General features: G+C 39.0%; 1 pseudogene; it reads right to left on the bottom strand.

Moving 5' to 3' along the window:
• The window catches only part of LOC136310763 (large ribosomal subunit protein uL23 pseudogene), a 40,716-nt pseudogene extending 28,056 nt beyond the window's left edge, over nt 1-12,660 (bottom strand).
• Nucleotides 12,661-17,126: the final 4,466 nt, after the last annotated feature.

The raw sequence follows: 17,126 nt of genomic DNA, 5'->3' as shown, positions 1-17,126 counted from the left end.
TTATCCCACTGAGTAATGTTATTCCTATGTGGTGGCGCTTCGTTATAAACGCACCGATATTCACGTTACACTTTGGTCAGGGATTCGAATTTAGCAAGCCACAGAACACACTGAACTTTTCTCTGTACTGTCTACATCTCGACTGGCATGGCCATGGGCTACTCTGCTGTATACACGGTGTTATGTCATCATCTGCACATGCGCACATGGTGCCACATTATCCTACAGAAACTGGGAGGGTTTTCCTTTTATTTGGTGCAGATTTCACATTTCTATCATCTTTTGTTGCTTTCCTGTGACCGGTCAAAAGTGCACCATGATTTTACAGACACACTGTAGATGATGAAAAATCTCCAGAAATAAAAATCTCAATTACATGAAAACCTTGGAGCTTAATGACACAGAATTCAAAATTGAAGCTCTAAAAATACTCAATAAGATACAAGAAAACACTGAAAGGCAATTTAATAAGCTCAAAAAAACAACTTAATGAACAAAAAGAGTACCTCATCAAGGAAATTAGAACTATAAAAAAGAACCAGAGATGAAAAACTCAATACACAAACTGAAAAATGAGGGAACAAGCTTAGCCAATAGAACAGGCCAGATAGAGAAGAGAATCAGTCACATCAAAGACAGGCAACTAGAGATACTACAGAAAAGAAGACAAAGATTCACGAATTTAAAAAAATGAGAAAGCCCTACAAGAATTGTCTGACTCCATCAGGAAGAGCAATATAAGAATAATGGGTATATTACAAGAGGAAGATAGGGAAAAGAGAATGAAAAACATATTGAAACAAATAATTGAGAATTTCCGAAGCCTGTGGAAAGAGTTAGAGCCTTGAATTCAAGAAGCAAACAGATGCCAAGTGACCTCAACCCAAACAGACCTACTCCAAGGCACATTGTAATGAAATGATCACAAATCAATGACAAAGAAAGAATCCTCAAGGCAGCTACAGAGAAGAAGAATATAACTTATAAAGGAAGGATCATTAGGCTATCATCAGATTTCTCAGCAGCAACTCTAGAAGCCAGAAGAGAGTGGACCCCAACATTTAAAGTACTGAAAGAGAGGAACTATTAGCCAAGAATACTATATCCATCAAAGGTATCCTTCAAATATGAAGAAAAAATAAAAACAATTACAGACATACAGAAGCTGAGGGAATTTGTCACCAGAAAACCCCCACTACAGGAAATACTAAAGGGAGTTATCTGACCAGATACAAAAACAAAACAAGACAAAATTACAAGTAAAAAATTTTAACAAAACCACAATAAAAACAAGGGCAACCTGTGACACCAGTAACATAAAAGGGGAGAGGATAAAGATCAGCAGTAACAAAGGAAGATGGAGTGCAGAAGCACTCATGAGATAATGGACTCTAATAAATATGATAATTTTTCTTTTAATAACCTAATGGTATCCACTCACTGAAAATGCCACTACTGAAACACATAGCTTAAAAAAAGAAGAAACAGAAGATAGAAGTATGGAATACCACCAAACAAAAACAAATGACAGAAAAACAAAAGAGAAGAACCAAACAAGACAAAAAGCTATCAGAAAGCAGTATATAAAATAGCAATAGGAAATCCTCAAGTGTCAATAATTACACTAAATGTAAATGGATTGAACTCACCAATAAAGAGGCACAGAGTAGCAGATTGGATCAAGAAATAAAACCCAACAGTATGCTGTCTTCAAGAGACACATCTAAGCTACAAGGATAAAAATAGATTCAAAGTGAAAGGTTGGAAAACAATTCTCCAAGTAAATAATATCCAAAGAAAAGCAGGTGTAGCCATACTCATATCTAACAATGCTGTCTACAAGACAACAAAAGTAACCAGAGATAAGGATGAACATTTCATAATGATAAAGGGGCCAGTGTATCAAGAAGACATAACACTTCTTCATATATATACACCAAACCAAGGAGCACCAAAATATATGACAACTACTAACTGATCTAAAAGTGCAAACCAAAAAAAATATAATCATACTTGAAGACCTCAATACACCATTGATGGCTTTAGAGATCATTCATTCAAACAGAAAATCAATAAAGAAATATTGGCCTTAAATGAAACACTAGAACAAATGGACATAATAGACATCTACAGAACATTTCATCCCAAACCATCACAGTATACTTTTTTTCTCCAGTGTACATGGAACTTTCTCAAGAGTAGACTATATGCTGGGCCACAAAACTAACACCAACAAATTCAGAAAGATTGAAATTATACCAAGCATATTCTCTGACCATAAGGCTTTGAAACTAGAATTCAAGTGCAAAAAAGAAATAAACACACCCTTTTATGGTTGTAAGAACAACAAAAAAACACCTAGGAATAAACATAACAAAGAGTGTAAAGGACCTATTTAATGAAAACTATAAAGCATTGTTAAAGGAAATCAAAAAAGACACAATGAAATGGAAAAATATTTCTTGTTCTTGGATAGGAAGAATAAATATAGTTAAAATGACCATATTACCCAAAGCAATATACAAATTTAATGCAATTTCAATCAAAATTCCAATGTCATTTTTTGAACAAATGGAACAAAAAATTACCAGGTTTCTATAGAACTGTAAAAAACTCCAAATATTAAGACAGAAAAAAAAAACCCCAAATAGCCAAAGTCATTCTAAGAAAACAAAAACAAGTGACGTCACGGAAATGGCGCCGTGAGAAGCGCGTCCGACAGCTCTCCCCTAAATCACAACAAATTTATCAACTAGAAACAGAAAAATTTATCCTCGGAGCATTCCAGAGTTCCACACAAACTGAAAGCAAAAGGACTGTTATCACTTGAATCTGAGAGACGAGGGTGTGGAGGAAGCTACCGCAGCGACCCTAATTCAAGCCGCCAGGGAGTGCGCCTGCGGTGAGTCAGCCCATATACTTGGGAACCGCAAGCCGCCGCGGGCGGCCGACCGCGAGACGCCGCGAGCCCGCAAGCTGCCGAGAACCCCCGCAAACCGCCACCGCGAGCGGCCGCCACGAGCCTCCGCGCGCGTGCCCGGTCTGGTTGAGCACTGCTGACGTTCCCAGCGGCCCGCACACTGCGAGTGGGGGTCGCCGGCCACCGGTGCCCTGAGCGCCCCATTCGCTCGCGTGCCTTGGGCATTCCACGCGCCCAGGGCGCCCTACTGGCCCGCACACCCAGGGGGCTCCATTATCCTGCGCCTGGTGCGGTCCAGCCGCCAGCGGGGGGCGAGCGGGAGAGGCTTGGGAGATTCTCTCCGTGGGCGGGGCACCTCACCCAGCCATTCAAGCTAACAATCAAGCGTTGGGGGAGGGGTGCGCGCAGGCAGCCTAAAATACCTTCGGAAACACAGCTGCGACCCAATCACTGAAATTAGCTTAACCCATAAAATCTGCGCACCCTCGGTTCTAATTGATAAGATCTCTCTCAGTTCAGAGATCCAAGACAAGAGGCGTGATATTTTTTAGTGCCTCTCGCTAAAGGGGCGGGGGCAACTTCTGATTGATAGAGCCTCCATATTCAGGGATAAACGCTAACAAGAAGGACTTGGCAGATAATAAGGTCTATACTACACTAGTCGTAAGCAGTGCCTCTTTTTCCCTGCAAAACAGGCTACAAAGTGTGGAAAGCCTGGGTTGAGAGGTCCAACTAAATAATAGGCGCTGAACAGTCACCTTGACAACAATTGACTCCCACCCCCGCCTGATTACACTGGAGGCCCTGACTCTCAGAGCCTTTCCCAAAGCCTTGCACTGAGTGGGGATAGAGTGGGGATTTCCCAGCTCTTTGAGCCTCTTACTCCCCAGGCAGAAGCAGTTGCAGCCTTATAGCTGGATCACCAGGCTGCTAATTCAGAAAGGGGGGACTAGGAGAGAGAATCCAGGAAAGCAAACTCTCTCATCGTTGGACCCTGCAAACGCCAACAAGCCTTTACTTCCAGCAAGACTAAAGCCAATTATATGACATTGCCATAGAATCCCATCAACTGCAAATCCCTAACTAAGAGTGACACAGGGGCAGAGCCTGGGGTACAGAGTCACCGACTAGGAAGAGGGAGAGAAAAGAAAAAGGAAGAAGTTAACCTCTCAAAATCAAGAAAAACCCACAGACTTTACAACTTGATCCACTAATTTTTTTTTTTTTTGTTGTTGTTGTTGCTTGTTTCTTCTATCTTTTTGCCTTTATTTCCTCCACCTCGGTCCTTCTATTCTCTGCCCATCTTATGCTTCCCCTTTCTTGAACTACACTACCCATGAGTGTTGCATTTTATTTTTCTTCTTCATCCTCACCCTCCTTTAAGGTTATACTCCAAAACACTTAACTCTCACTCTCTCCTCTTTTGTTTTTTTTTTTTGTCTTGCTTTATTTTGTTTTTTTCTCCTCCTATTTTATTTCTTCCTTCGTTTTTCTCTTTTTCTTATTTTTTCCTTTCTATTCGTTTTTTCTTTTCTCATTTTACTTTCCTCCCATATAATCCTCAATCACGAACAAATTAGTTAATTTGGGACTCAAGGCTTTTTTTTGGTTTTATTTCTCTTTTTTGCTTTTGTTTTTATTTTTTTTTCTCTTGTTTGTTTATTTTTGTGGCATTTTGGGTCCTCCCAACCCAAGGTCTCCATTGTATTTAGTCTTCGCTCCACTTAATACAACAGATTTTTACTTATTATTTTTATTTTTTCTTCTTTATTATTCTTTTTTGGTCCTTTTTTCTGATTCCCTCTTATCCCTCTCATTATATCTCTTAGTTGACCATCACTTACAAGCAAATCATCTTATGCTTGTCTAAGATTTTCTTCCTTTTTTTTTTTTTTTTTTTTTGCATTTAGTAGGTCCCTACTCCCTTTTTTTGCCCCTTGAACTCTTCACCCCAAATCAGGCCCTCCATTATAGGCACGATATATCCCTGAGGAGGGGAGAGGAGGGAAAGAGAAGAGAGAAAAAAGGGGGAAATAATAAATTATTACTGCTTTTTTTTGTGGGGTGTTTTACCCTTTTTTTTTTCTTTTTACTCTTTATTAATTCTAATTAGTGCTATCAATAAGACCACCCTCAGATGCCGATAAGAAAGAGGAAATCGAATATTATGGATACAAAAGAAAGAGAGGTAACACAAATAGATGTGGAAAAATCTATGGAGAAAAGACTTAACATATTGGAAGCCTTGGAGCTAAATGACAGAGAATTTAAACTAGAAATCTTAAAAATACTCAGAGATATACAAGAAAACACAGAAAGGCAATATAGGGAGATCAGAAAACAACTCAATGAACACAAAGAATATATTACCAAGGAAATTGAAACTATAAAAACAAATCAAACAGAAATGAAAAACTCAATTCAAGAGCTGAAAAACGAGGTAACAAGCTTAGCTAACAGAACAGCCCAGATTGAAGATAGGATTAGTGAAATAGAAGACAAACAACTTGAGGCACAACAGAGAGAAGAAGAAAGAGACTCAAAAATAATAAAAAATGAGAAAGCCCTACAGGAATTGTCTGACTCCATCAGAAAGAATAACATAAGAATAATAGGTATATCAGAGGGAGAAGAGAAAGAAAATGGAATGGAGAATATACTCAAACAAATAATAGACGAGAACTTCCCAAGCCTGTGGAAGGAACTAAAGCCTCAAATTCAAGAAGCAAACAGAACACCAAGTTTTCTTAACCCCAACAAACCCACTCCAAGGCACATCATAATAAAGATGACACAAACCAATGACAAAGAAAAAATTCTCAAGGCAGCCAGGGAAAAGAAGAGTACAACATATAAAGGAAGGCCTATTAGATTATCATCAGATATCTCAGCAGAAACTCTACAAGCTAGAAGAGAGTGGACCCCAATATTTAAAGCCCTGAAAGAGAGGAACTTTCAGCCAAGAATACTATACCCATCAAAGCTATCCTTCAAGTATGAAGGAGATATAAAAACATTCACAAATACAGAAAAGATGAGAGAATTTATCAACAGAAAGCCCCCACTCCAGGAAATACTAAGGGGGGTTTTCCAACCAGATTCAAAGAACAAAAGAAAACAACACCACAAGTAACAGCTCCACCAAGAACACAATAAAACCAAACTTAAACTGTGACAACAAAGGAAAAAAAGGGGGGAGAGGATGGAGATTAACAGTAGCAAAGGATGATGAAGTGCAGAAATACTTATAAGATAGGGTACTACAATGAATATGGTAGGTACCCTTTTCATTACTTAATAGTAACCACCCTTAAAAAAACCACCACAAAAACACTTGACTTAAAAAAGGTAGCAACAGAGGAAAGAAGTATGGAACACAAACAAACAAAAACAAATGATAGAAAAACAAAAGAGAAGAATCAAACTAGATACAAAACTAACAGAAAGCAATTTATAAAATGGCAGTAGGGAACCCACAAGTGTCAATAATTACACTAAATGTAAATGGATTAAACTTACCAATAAAAAGACACAGAGTAGCAGAATGGATTAAAAAAGAAAATCCAACTATATGCTGCCTACAAGAAACACATCTAAGCAACAAGGATAAAAACAAATTCAAAGTGAAAGGCTGGAAAACAATACTCCAAGCAAACAACACCCAAAAAAAAGCAGGTGTAGCAATACTCAGATCTAATAATGCTGACTACAAGACAGAAAAAGTACTCAGAGACAAAAATGGTCATTTCATAATGATTAAGGGGAAGTTGAATCAAGAAGACATAACAATCCTTAATATATATGCACCAAACCAAGGAGCACCAAAATATATAAGACAGCTACTTATTGACCTTAAAACAAAAACTAACAAAAATACAATCATACTTGGAGACCTCAATACACCGCTGACGGCTCTAGATCGGTCATCCAAACAGAGAATCAATAAAGATATAGTGGCCTTAAACGAAATACTAGAACACCTGGATATGATAGACATCTACAGGACACTTCATCCCAAAGCGACAGAGTATACATTTTTCTCTAGTGTACATGGAACATTCTCAAGAATTGACCATATGTTGGGCCACAAAGACAATATCAGCAAATTTAGAAAAATTGAAATTGTACCAAGCATATTTTCTGATCATAAAGCCTTGAAACTAGAATTCAACTGCAAAAAAGAGGGGGAAAAACCCACAAAAATGTGGAAACTAAACAACATACTTCTAAAAAATGAATGGGTCAAAGAAGAAATAAGTGCAGAAATCAAAAGATATATACAGACAAATGAAAATGAAAATACGACATATCAGAATCTCTGGGATGCAGCAAAAGCAGTAATAAGAGGAAAGTTCATATCACTTCAGGCCTATATGAACAAACAAGAGAGAGCCGAAGTAAACCACTTAACTTCACACCTTAAGGAACTAGAAAAAGAAGAACAAAGACAACCCAAAACCAGCCGAAGAAAGGAGATAATAAAAATCAGAGCAGAAATAAATGAAATAGAGAACAGAAAAACTATAGAAAAAATCAATAAAACAAGGAGCTGGTTCTTTGAAAAGATCAACAAAATTGACAAACCCTTGGCAAGACTCACCAAGGAAAAAAGACACAGGACTCAAATAAATAAAATCCAAAATGAAAGAGGAGAGATCACCACAGACATCATGGAAATACAAAGAATTATTGTAGAATACTATGAAAAATTATATGCCACCAAATACAACAACCTAGAAGAAATGGATAAATTCCTAGAACAATACAACCTTCCTAGACTGAGTCATGAAGAAGCAGAAAGCCTAAACGGACCAATCAGCAGGGAGGAAATAGAAAAAACTATTAAAAATCTCCCCAAAAATAAAAGTCCAGGCCCAGACGGTTATACTAGTGAATTCTATCAAACATTCAAAGAAGACTTGGTTCCTATTCTACTCAAAGTCTTCCAAAAAATTGAAGAAGAAGCAATACTTCCAAACACATTTTATGAGGCCAACATAACCCTCATACCAAAACCTGGCAAGGATGGAACAAAGAAAGAAAACTACAGACCAATATCTCTAATGAATACAGATGCTAAAATACTAAACAAAATACTGGCAAACCGAATACAACAACATATTAAAAAAATAATACATCATGATCAAGTGGGATTCATCCCAGAATCTCAAGGATGGTTCAACATACGCAAAACGGTTAATGTAATACACCATATCAACAAAACAAAGAACAAAAACCACATGATCTTATCAATAGATGCAGAAAAGGCTTTTGATAAAATACAACACAATTTTATGTTTAAGACTCTCAACAAAATGGGTATAGAAGGAAAATATCTCAACATGATAAAGGCCATATATGATAAACCATCAGCCAACATCCTATTAAACGGCATAAAACTGAGGACTTTCTACCTTAAATCAGGAACAAGACAGGGTTGTCCACTCTCTCCACTCTTATTCAACGTGGTGCTAGAAGTTCTGGCCAGAGCAATCAGACAAGACAAAGAAATAAAAGGCATCCATATCGGAAAAGAAGAAGTAAAGCTATCACTTTTTCCTGATGATATGATCCTATACATCGAAAACCCGAAGGACTCCACAAAAAGATTATTAGAAACAATAAACCAATACAGTAAGGTCGCAGGATACAAAATTAACATACAAAAGTCCATAGCCTTTCTATATGCCAACAATGAAATATTAGAAAACGAACTCAAAAAAATAATCCCCTTCACGATTGCAACAAAAAAAATAAAATACCTAGGAATAAACATAACAAAGAACGTAAAGGACCTATATAATGAAAATTACAAAGCATTGTTAAGGGAAATCGAAAAAGATACAATGAGATGGAAAAATATTCCTTGTTCTTGGATAGGAAGAATAAATATAATCAAAATGGCCATATTACCCAAAGCAATATACAAATTTAATGCAATTCCCATCAAAATCCCTATGAGATTTTTTAAAGAATGGAACAAAAAATCATCAGATTTATATGGAACTATAAAAAACCCCGAATAGCCAAAACAATCCTAAGGAAAAAGAATGAAGCTGGGGGCATTACAATACCTGACTTTAAACTATATTATAGGGCCACGATAATCAAAACAGCATGGTATTGGCAGAAAAATAGACACTCAGACCAATGGAACAGAATAGAAAGCCCAGAAATAAAACCACATATATATGGTCAAATAATCTTTGATAAAGGGGCCAACAACACACAATGGAGAAAAGAAAGCCTCTTCAACAAATGGTGTTCGGAAAACTGGAAAGCCACATGCAAAAGAATGAAACTCGACTATAGCCTGTCCCCGTGTACTAAAATTAATTCAAAATGGATCAAAGACCTAAATATAAGACCTGAAACAATAAAGTACATAGAAGAAGACATAGGTACTAAAATCATGGACCTGGGTTTTAAAGAACATTTTATGAACTTGACTCCAATGGCAAGAGAAGTGAAGGCAAAGATAAATGAATGGGACTACATCAGAATTAAAAGTTTTTGCTCAGCAAGAGAAACTGATATAAAAATAAACAGGCAGCCAACTATATGGGAACTGATATTTTCAAACGACAGCTCAGATAAGGGCCTAATATCCAAAATTTACAAAGAACTCATAAAACTCAACAACAAACAAACAAGCAATCCAATAAAAAAATGGGAAGAGGACATGAACAGACACTTCTCCCAGGAAGAGATACAAATGGCCAACAGATATATGAAAAGATGCTCAGCTTCATTAGTTATTAGAGAAATGCAAATCAAAACTACAATGAGATACCACCTCACCCCTGTTAGATTAGCTATTATCAACAAGACGGGTAATAGCAAATGTTGGAGAGGCTGTGGAGAAAAAGGAACCCTCATTCACTGTTGGTGGGACTGTAAAGTAGTACAACCATTATGGAGGAAAGTAGGGTGGTTCCTCAAAAAACTGCAAATAGAACTACCTTATGACCCAGCAATCCCTCTACTGGGTATATACCCCAAAACCTCAGAAACATTGATACGTGAAGACCCATGTAGCCCCATGTTCATTGCAGCACTCTTCACAGTGGCCAAGACATGGAAACAACCAAAAAGCCCTTCAATAGAAGACTGGATAAAGAAGATGTGGCACATATACACTATGGAATACTACTCAGCCATAAGAAATGATGACATCAGATCATTTACAGCAAAATGGTGGGATCTTGATAACATTATAAGGAGTGAAATAAGCAAATCAGAAAAAAACAAGAACTACATGATTCCATACATTGGTGGAACATAAAAATGAGACTAAGAGACATGGACAAGAGTGTGGTGGTTACCAAGGGTGGGGGGGGAGGGAGGACATGGGAGGGAGGGAGGGAGAGAGTTAGGGGGAGGGGGAGGGGCACAGAGAACTAGATAGAGGGTGATGGAGGACAATCTGACTTTGGGCGAGGGGTTTGCAACATAATTTGATGACAAAATAACCTAGACATGTTTTCTTTGAATATATGTACCCTGATTTATTAATGTCATCCCATTACCATTAATAAAAATTTATTAAAAAAAAAAAAAAAAAAAGAAAACAAAAACAAAGCTGGGGCATTACAATATCTGACTTCAAATTATACTACAGAGCTACGATAATCAAAACAGCATGGTATTGGCAGAAAAATAGGCACTCAAACCAATGGAACAGAATAGAGAGCCCAGAAATAAAACCACATATAAATGATCAAATCATCTTTGATAAAGGAGTCAAAACCACACAGTGGATAAAAGAAAGCCTCTTCAATAAATGGTACTGGGGAAACTGGAAAGCCATGTGCAAAAAATAAAACTCAACTACGGGTTTGTCTCCTTAGAGACAAAAATTAATTCAAAATGAATCAAAGACCAAAATATAAGATCTTGTTGGGACCGAAAAGCCAACAGGGTTTTACAGTTTAGATTTTGGGGGGATAGAGGTGTGGGGAACTGGCTGTAAACTGACAGTCTGCCCAACCCTCTACCTTACTTGTTTTGTGAAGTTACTAAAGGCTGTTAAGCTGTGATGCTGGATTGTTTATACTCATCCTACCCCCCATGTCCCCGGAAAGACTGGAGGCAAGTTTCTTCTATCCTTTGTGTAAAGTTAAGATGTTATGTATGGTGGGGGTTTTCTACACTTGGTAAAATTCTTGGATTGCCCTGGAGATATGGTCAGAGAACTCATTGATTTGCTAATGGCCCACTTTGCCCTATAAATAAAGGAGAAAGTGGTTTTTGAGTGTGCTCTGTTTTTGCTATCAGCTTTGCAGAGCCCTCCTGATCCTCATTATTTCTTTAAGCCTATTTTTTTAATTCTGTGCAGTTCCCACTCAGGACCTCAAATTACTAGCTGCACTGGTTCACAACAGGATCTGAAACAATAAATTATGTAGAAGAAAACATAGGTACTAAACTCATGGACCTTGGCAGTAGAGGACATTTTATGAATTTGACTCCAAAGGCAAGGGAAATAAAGGCAAAGATAAATGAATGGGACTACATCAAACTAAGAAGTCTCTGAACAGCGAAAGAAACTGTCAACAAAACAAATAGCCAACTAAATGGGAGATAATATTTCCAAACAACAGTTCAGATAAGGGGCTAATATCCAAAATATATAAAGAACTCACAAAACTTAGCAACAAACAAGCAAACAATTCAATAAAAAATGGGAAAAGGACATGAACAGACACTTCTTTCAAGAAGAAATACAAATGGCCAACAGATACATGAAAAAATGCTCATCTTCACTAGCTATTAGAGAAATGCAAACCCAAACTACAATGAGATACCACCTCACACCTATTAGATTAACTATTATCAACAAGACAGGTAATAGTAAGTGCTGGAGAGGCAGTGAAGAGAAAGGAATCATCATTCACTATTGGTGGAAATGCAAACTAGTACAGCCATTATGGAAGAAAGTATAGTGGTTCCTCAAAAAATTAAAACTAGAACTACCATATGACCCAGCAATCCCTCTACTGGGTATATACCCCCAAAACTTGAAAACATTGGTATATAAAGACACATGCACTCCCATGTTCACCTCAGTGTTGTTCACAGTGCCAAGACATGCCAACAGTGAAAATGCCGTTCAATAGATGATTGGATAAAGAAGATGTGGTACATATATACTATGGAATACTACTCAGCCATAAGAAATGATGACATAGTATCATTTACGACAACATGGATGGACCTTGATAACATTATACTGAGTGAAATAAGTAAAGCAGAAAAAGCTAAGAACTATATGATTTCATACATGGGTGGGACACAAAATTTAGACTCAGACATAGATAAGAGTGCAGTGGGGAGTGATATCAGAGAAATGGTGGAGTGCGGGGCAATCCTGGTCTTTCCCCTTGAAATTTCAACAAATTCAACAACTAAACACAGAGGGAAAAAAAAGCGTTAGGAGCACTTAAAATTTGCACACAGCAGACAAAGGTCTGACTGCATGAAAAGGTGGCTGAATATATATATATATATATAAGAGGGAGGTCAGGCCATTTCGTTTTCCCGCACTGATATGAAGTAGGGGCACTTTTTTTTGGAGCCAGGCAACTCAACTAGTGGGGAAGGAGCTGACTTAGGGGAGGCACCCAAACAAAAGAAAGAACACACTGGCTCTGAGATCATGGACGTAGGGTGCGCACATGGGCGATGGGATCCACCTAAACTTACCAGCACAGGGTGCCCATGTGGGCCGGCTCCAGCATCTTTGTATATTCCCAGCTCCACAGTCACCGGCTATGCACTAGCTACTCCATCTAGCATTACCAGCACGGTGGGGTGTGGGGGAGCGAGCGGCTGCGTGCAGGCCAAAGTGCTTGGCCCGAGATTAACAACGCTGGGCACCTGTGGGGTCACCAGCGTTATTTGGGCATTTCTGGCTCCATGACTCCCAGCATAGGGCGTGTACAGGGTCCGGAGGTATAAACAGAGATTATCAACACTGGGCACCTGCGTGGGCACCAGCGTCTTTGTGCGTTCCCAGCTCCATGGTCTCCCGTGCTGTGCGAGTGGCTCCACCTAGCATCATCAGCACAGGGAGTGAGTGGGCACACGTGGGCCAAAGTGCTTATCCTGAGATTAACAACGTTGGGCACCTGCATGAGTACCAGTGTTTTGGGGCACTCCTGGCTCCACGATCCCCAGCACAGAGCGAACGCAGGGACCAGAGGCGTAGCCCAAGATTATCAACACTGGGCACCTGTGTGGGCATCAGCGTCTTTGAGTATTCCCGGCTGCACAATCTCCAGTGCTGGGCACGTGCACGGGCCAAGACCCTTGGCCTGAGAATGTCTGCACTGGGCACCTGAACGGCAGCTGCAACTGTCTGTGTGCATTGCTGGAGTCAAGGTAGCTGGACATACATGTGGTTTGTCGTGGGTTACCAAGCAGCACAAGTGGGAAAAGCCCGTAGAGATTAAAACCGCAACAGGCTGAGGCATGGTAGATATCTGCGCCAGCCCATAAAACTTTGCGTGTGTGTAACAGAAAGGAACTTGATCCTTGGTCAGTGTCCTGCCCTGCCTGCTTGCACTGGTGGATCTGGGTGCCACTGCATTGCCCAGAACTGTGCTTTGAGAGGCACTGGAGGGGGAACCTGGATGTGCAGAGATTCCCTTGCTGTGAGGACAGTAAATCTCCAGGCTGCTAGCTCCAGTGGGAAGAATATGCGAAGAGGTGCCTTGGAAACTGAGACTGACATTGATAGAGCCAGATAATTGCAAAGCCCCAACAAGACCTGCCTGCCAACAGGACTGAGGTCCAGCCTATGTCATTGCCACAGTGAAACACCAGCAGACCTCTGTCTGAAAGCCTCACAGAGGCAAACTTGTAGTACAGTGCTACTTGCAGAAAAAAAGGAAGAAACTACCTCTGAAAACCAGAAAAAAAATTATATATATTTAAAACACTTTTTGTCATTTTTACTTCTTTTCTTTTCTATTATTTTCCTTTTGAACTACATTATCCATATTTGTTACATTTTTCATTCTTCTTTTTTTGTGAAAGTTTCATTTCAGAAATCTCTACTTCTGTTTTTTTTTTCTTTTTTATTTTCTTTCTCTTTCTCTTTGTTTTTTATCCTTTCATTCTCTTTGTTCTCCCTTCTCATTTCTTCTCCTTTATCTTTTCTTCTTCTTCTTCTTCTTCTTCTCCTTCTTCTTCTTCTTCTTCTTCTTCTTCTTCTTCTTCTTCTTCTTCTTCTTCTTCTTCTTCTTCTTCTTCTTTGTTCTTATCCAATTTTCACCTATCATTAAATTATTATATCTTGGACTCATATTTTTCTTTTTGGCATTTTGCTTATTTTTTTACTTCATTTTTTCTCTCCTTTGTCATTCTTCTCAGTTCCTGTTCCTTGTTCTCTGTAGTTTTTGTTCCATTTATCATTAAAGAATTTTTATTTTTAATTGTATTTTCTCCATTTTTATTTTATTTTCTTAATCATCTCTTATTAATGTTATTAACAATACCATTCTCAAATGCCATTAAAGAAAAAGAAATCAAATATAGATACAAAAGACAGAAATGCAGCTCAGATAGATAAACAATCTCTAGAAAAGAAATTTAATTACATGGGAACCTTGGAGTTAAATGACAGGGAATTCAAAATAGAAGTCCTAAAAATACTCAGTAAAATACAAGAAAGCTCTAAAAGGCAATTTAATGAGCTCACAAAACAATTTAATGAACAAAAAGAATACTTCATCAAGGAAACAAATTATAAAAAGAAACCAGAGATGAAAAACTCAATGCATGAACTGAAAAATGAGGTGAAAAGCTTAGCTAATAGAACAGCCGAGACAGAAGAGAGAATTAGTGACATAGAAGACAGGCAACTAGAGATACTACAGAGAGAAGAAGAGAGAGACTCACAAATTTAAAAAAATGAGAAAGCCCTACAAGAATTATCTGACTCCATTAGAAAGAGCAATATAAGAATAATGGGTATATCAGGAGGAGAAGAGAGAGAAAAAGGAATAGAGAACATATTCAAATAATCAATGAGAATTTCCCAAGCCTGCGGAAAGAATTACAGCCTCGAATCCAAGAAGAAAACAGAACACCGAGTTACCTTAACTCAAACAGACCTACTCCAAGGCACATCGTAATGAAATTGTCACAAATCAATGACAAAGAAAAAATCCTCAAGGCAGCCAGGGAAAAGAAGATTAAAACATATAAAGGAAACCATCAACAAAACAAAAAGACAACCACTGAATAGGAAAACAGGTTCACCAATGATAAATTCAGTAGGGGGTTAGTATAAAAAATTTATAAAGAACTCATACAACTGAACACACACACAAAAATAACAATCCAATTTAAAATGGGAAGAGGATCTGAATAGGACATACAGAAGGCCAATATATACAATGAAATATTACTCAGCCATAAAAACAAAATCTTCCCATTTGAGCCAGCATATATGGATCTAGAGGATATAGTGTGCTCTAGGGGCAACAAATTCTTCACTGGAGAAGGACCTGGGCAGTGCATCACAGTGTCTACTGTAATGAATGGTTTGTGCCACTTGGAACCACTTTTTCATTTATATTCTGGAAGCAGCTCTACCAGGATTCTAGTTGACTGCTGTTCCTGAAGGACTTAACAGAGAAGATTAGTGGGTTGAATTATGCCCCTGCTAATCCAGTTGGTCTTAAGGCTGCAACCAATACTCATTTCTCTCCCCTACTGTCCATTCTATATTTTCCTCAGTTAACATATCCCTGAAAGGTCAGACTCTAGCTATCATGATTGTCTCAGGACAAGGTTGCTGCACTTCTCCATCCACCATAATAACTGGGCATGGAGTTACAGAGTGATACCCTAGTGAGTCATCCAAGTGACACACAAATTTCTTCCTTCTCTCATTCTGCAACTCTGCCCCTTCTCAATGGTCAGGGGCAATTACCACTGCCAGGATGGTGACTGCCCAACCTTGTGCTGGTTCCTTGGCAGAAGGACCCTAATGTGCCATAGTAGTTATAATTCCATGGGACTTTTGCTTTGCCCCATAGTGGACATATTCCCCCTTTTGGAATCAGGACCCTTAAACCTGCTGAGGTCAGAGCTGCAGGGATGGGAAGAACCAGTTCCTCACATGGCAAGCCATGGAAGTCACGTAGGCGGGATGGCAAACAAGGCCATTCCTGCTTTCACCTTTTGGTTTTTGGACCCATTTATTCTTCCTACTAGGGGCACAGAATCTTATTAAGATTTTGATTTAGAGTGTATATTGTGTTCTTCCATTCTTGTAAATTATTATCTCCAAGTTTATACACCAGTTATACTTTTAACAGGATGTTCCAATGTCCTATCAGACTGAATTGTGTCCCACTGTACGAATAGACCATGTTTTGTGTATCCCTTTATCGTCAGCTGATGAACAGTTGAGTTGTTTTCCTCTTTTAGCTGTTATGGATAATGCTGCTATAAACATTCATGTACATGTTTTTGTGGGGGGCACGTACACAATGCTCCTGGGTAATGCAGAACAATAGGAACAATGGATTCAGTCAAAGATGCACTCCCACTCCTCCTGTTCTATAGAGTCCCCTGATCTGAGATGATATTATGTGGGATCTTATGTCTGTGATCAAACATTCCATAAGCCCTTGGTCAGCGGTGCTGGCTGAGGCATTGCAGAGAGGAGATGCAAACCTGTGTGAGAGTACACATCAGTTTCTGTCAGCATGAATTGCTAGCTTTTCCAGAATGGAAGAGATTCAATGTAGTCAACTTGCCATCGAGTGGCAGGTGGCCTCTTCAAGAGATAATAACATAGGCACTGGCTGGTTGGCTCAGTGGTAGAGAGTCGGCCTGATGTGTGGATGTCCTGGGTTTGACTTCTGGTCTAGGCACACAGGAGAAGTGACCATTTGCTTCTCCACCCCCTATCCCCTCTCTTTCTCTCTCTCCCCCTCCTACAACCATGGCTTGAATGGTTCGAGCAAGTTGGGCTTTGGCATTGAGGATGGCTCCATTGCCTCTGCCTCAGGTGCTAAAACATGGCTCAATTGCTGAGCAATGAAGCAGTGGCCCCAGATGGGCAGAGCATCACCCCCTAGTGGACTTGCCGAGTGAATCCTGGTGGGGGCATATGCGGGAGTCTCTCTGCCTCCCCTCCTCTCACTAAAATATAAGAGAGAGAGAGAGAGAGAGAGAGAGAGAGAGA

Source organism: Saccopteryx bilineata, chromosome 7, assembly GCF_036850765.1.
Source record: "Saccopteryx bilineata isolate mSacBil1 chromosome 7, mSacBil1_pri_phased_curated, whole genome shotgun sequence".
Classification (NCBI taxonomy): Eukaryota; Metazoa; Chordata; class Mammalia; order Chiroptera; family Emballonuridae; genus Saccopteryx; species Saccopteryx bilineata.
Note: the sequence above shows the minus strand (reverse complement) of the source record. Positions and strands in the feature narration are given on the sequence as shown.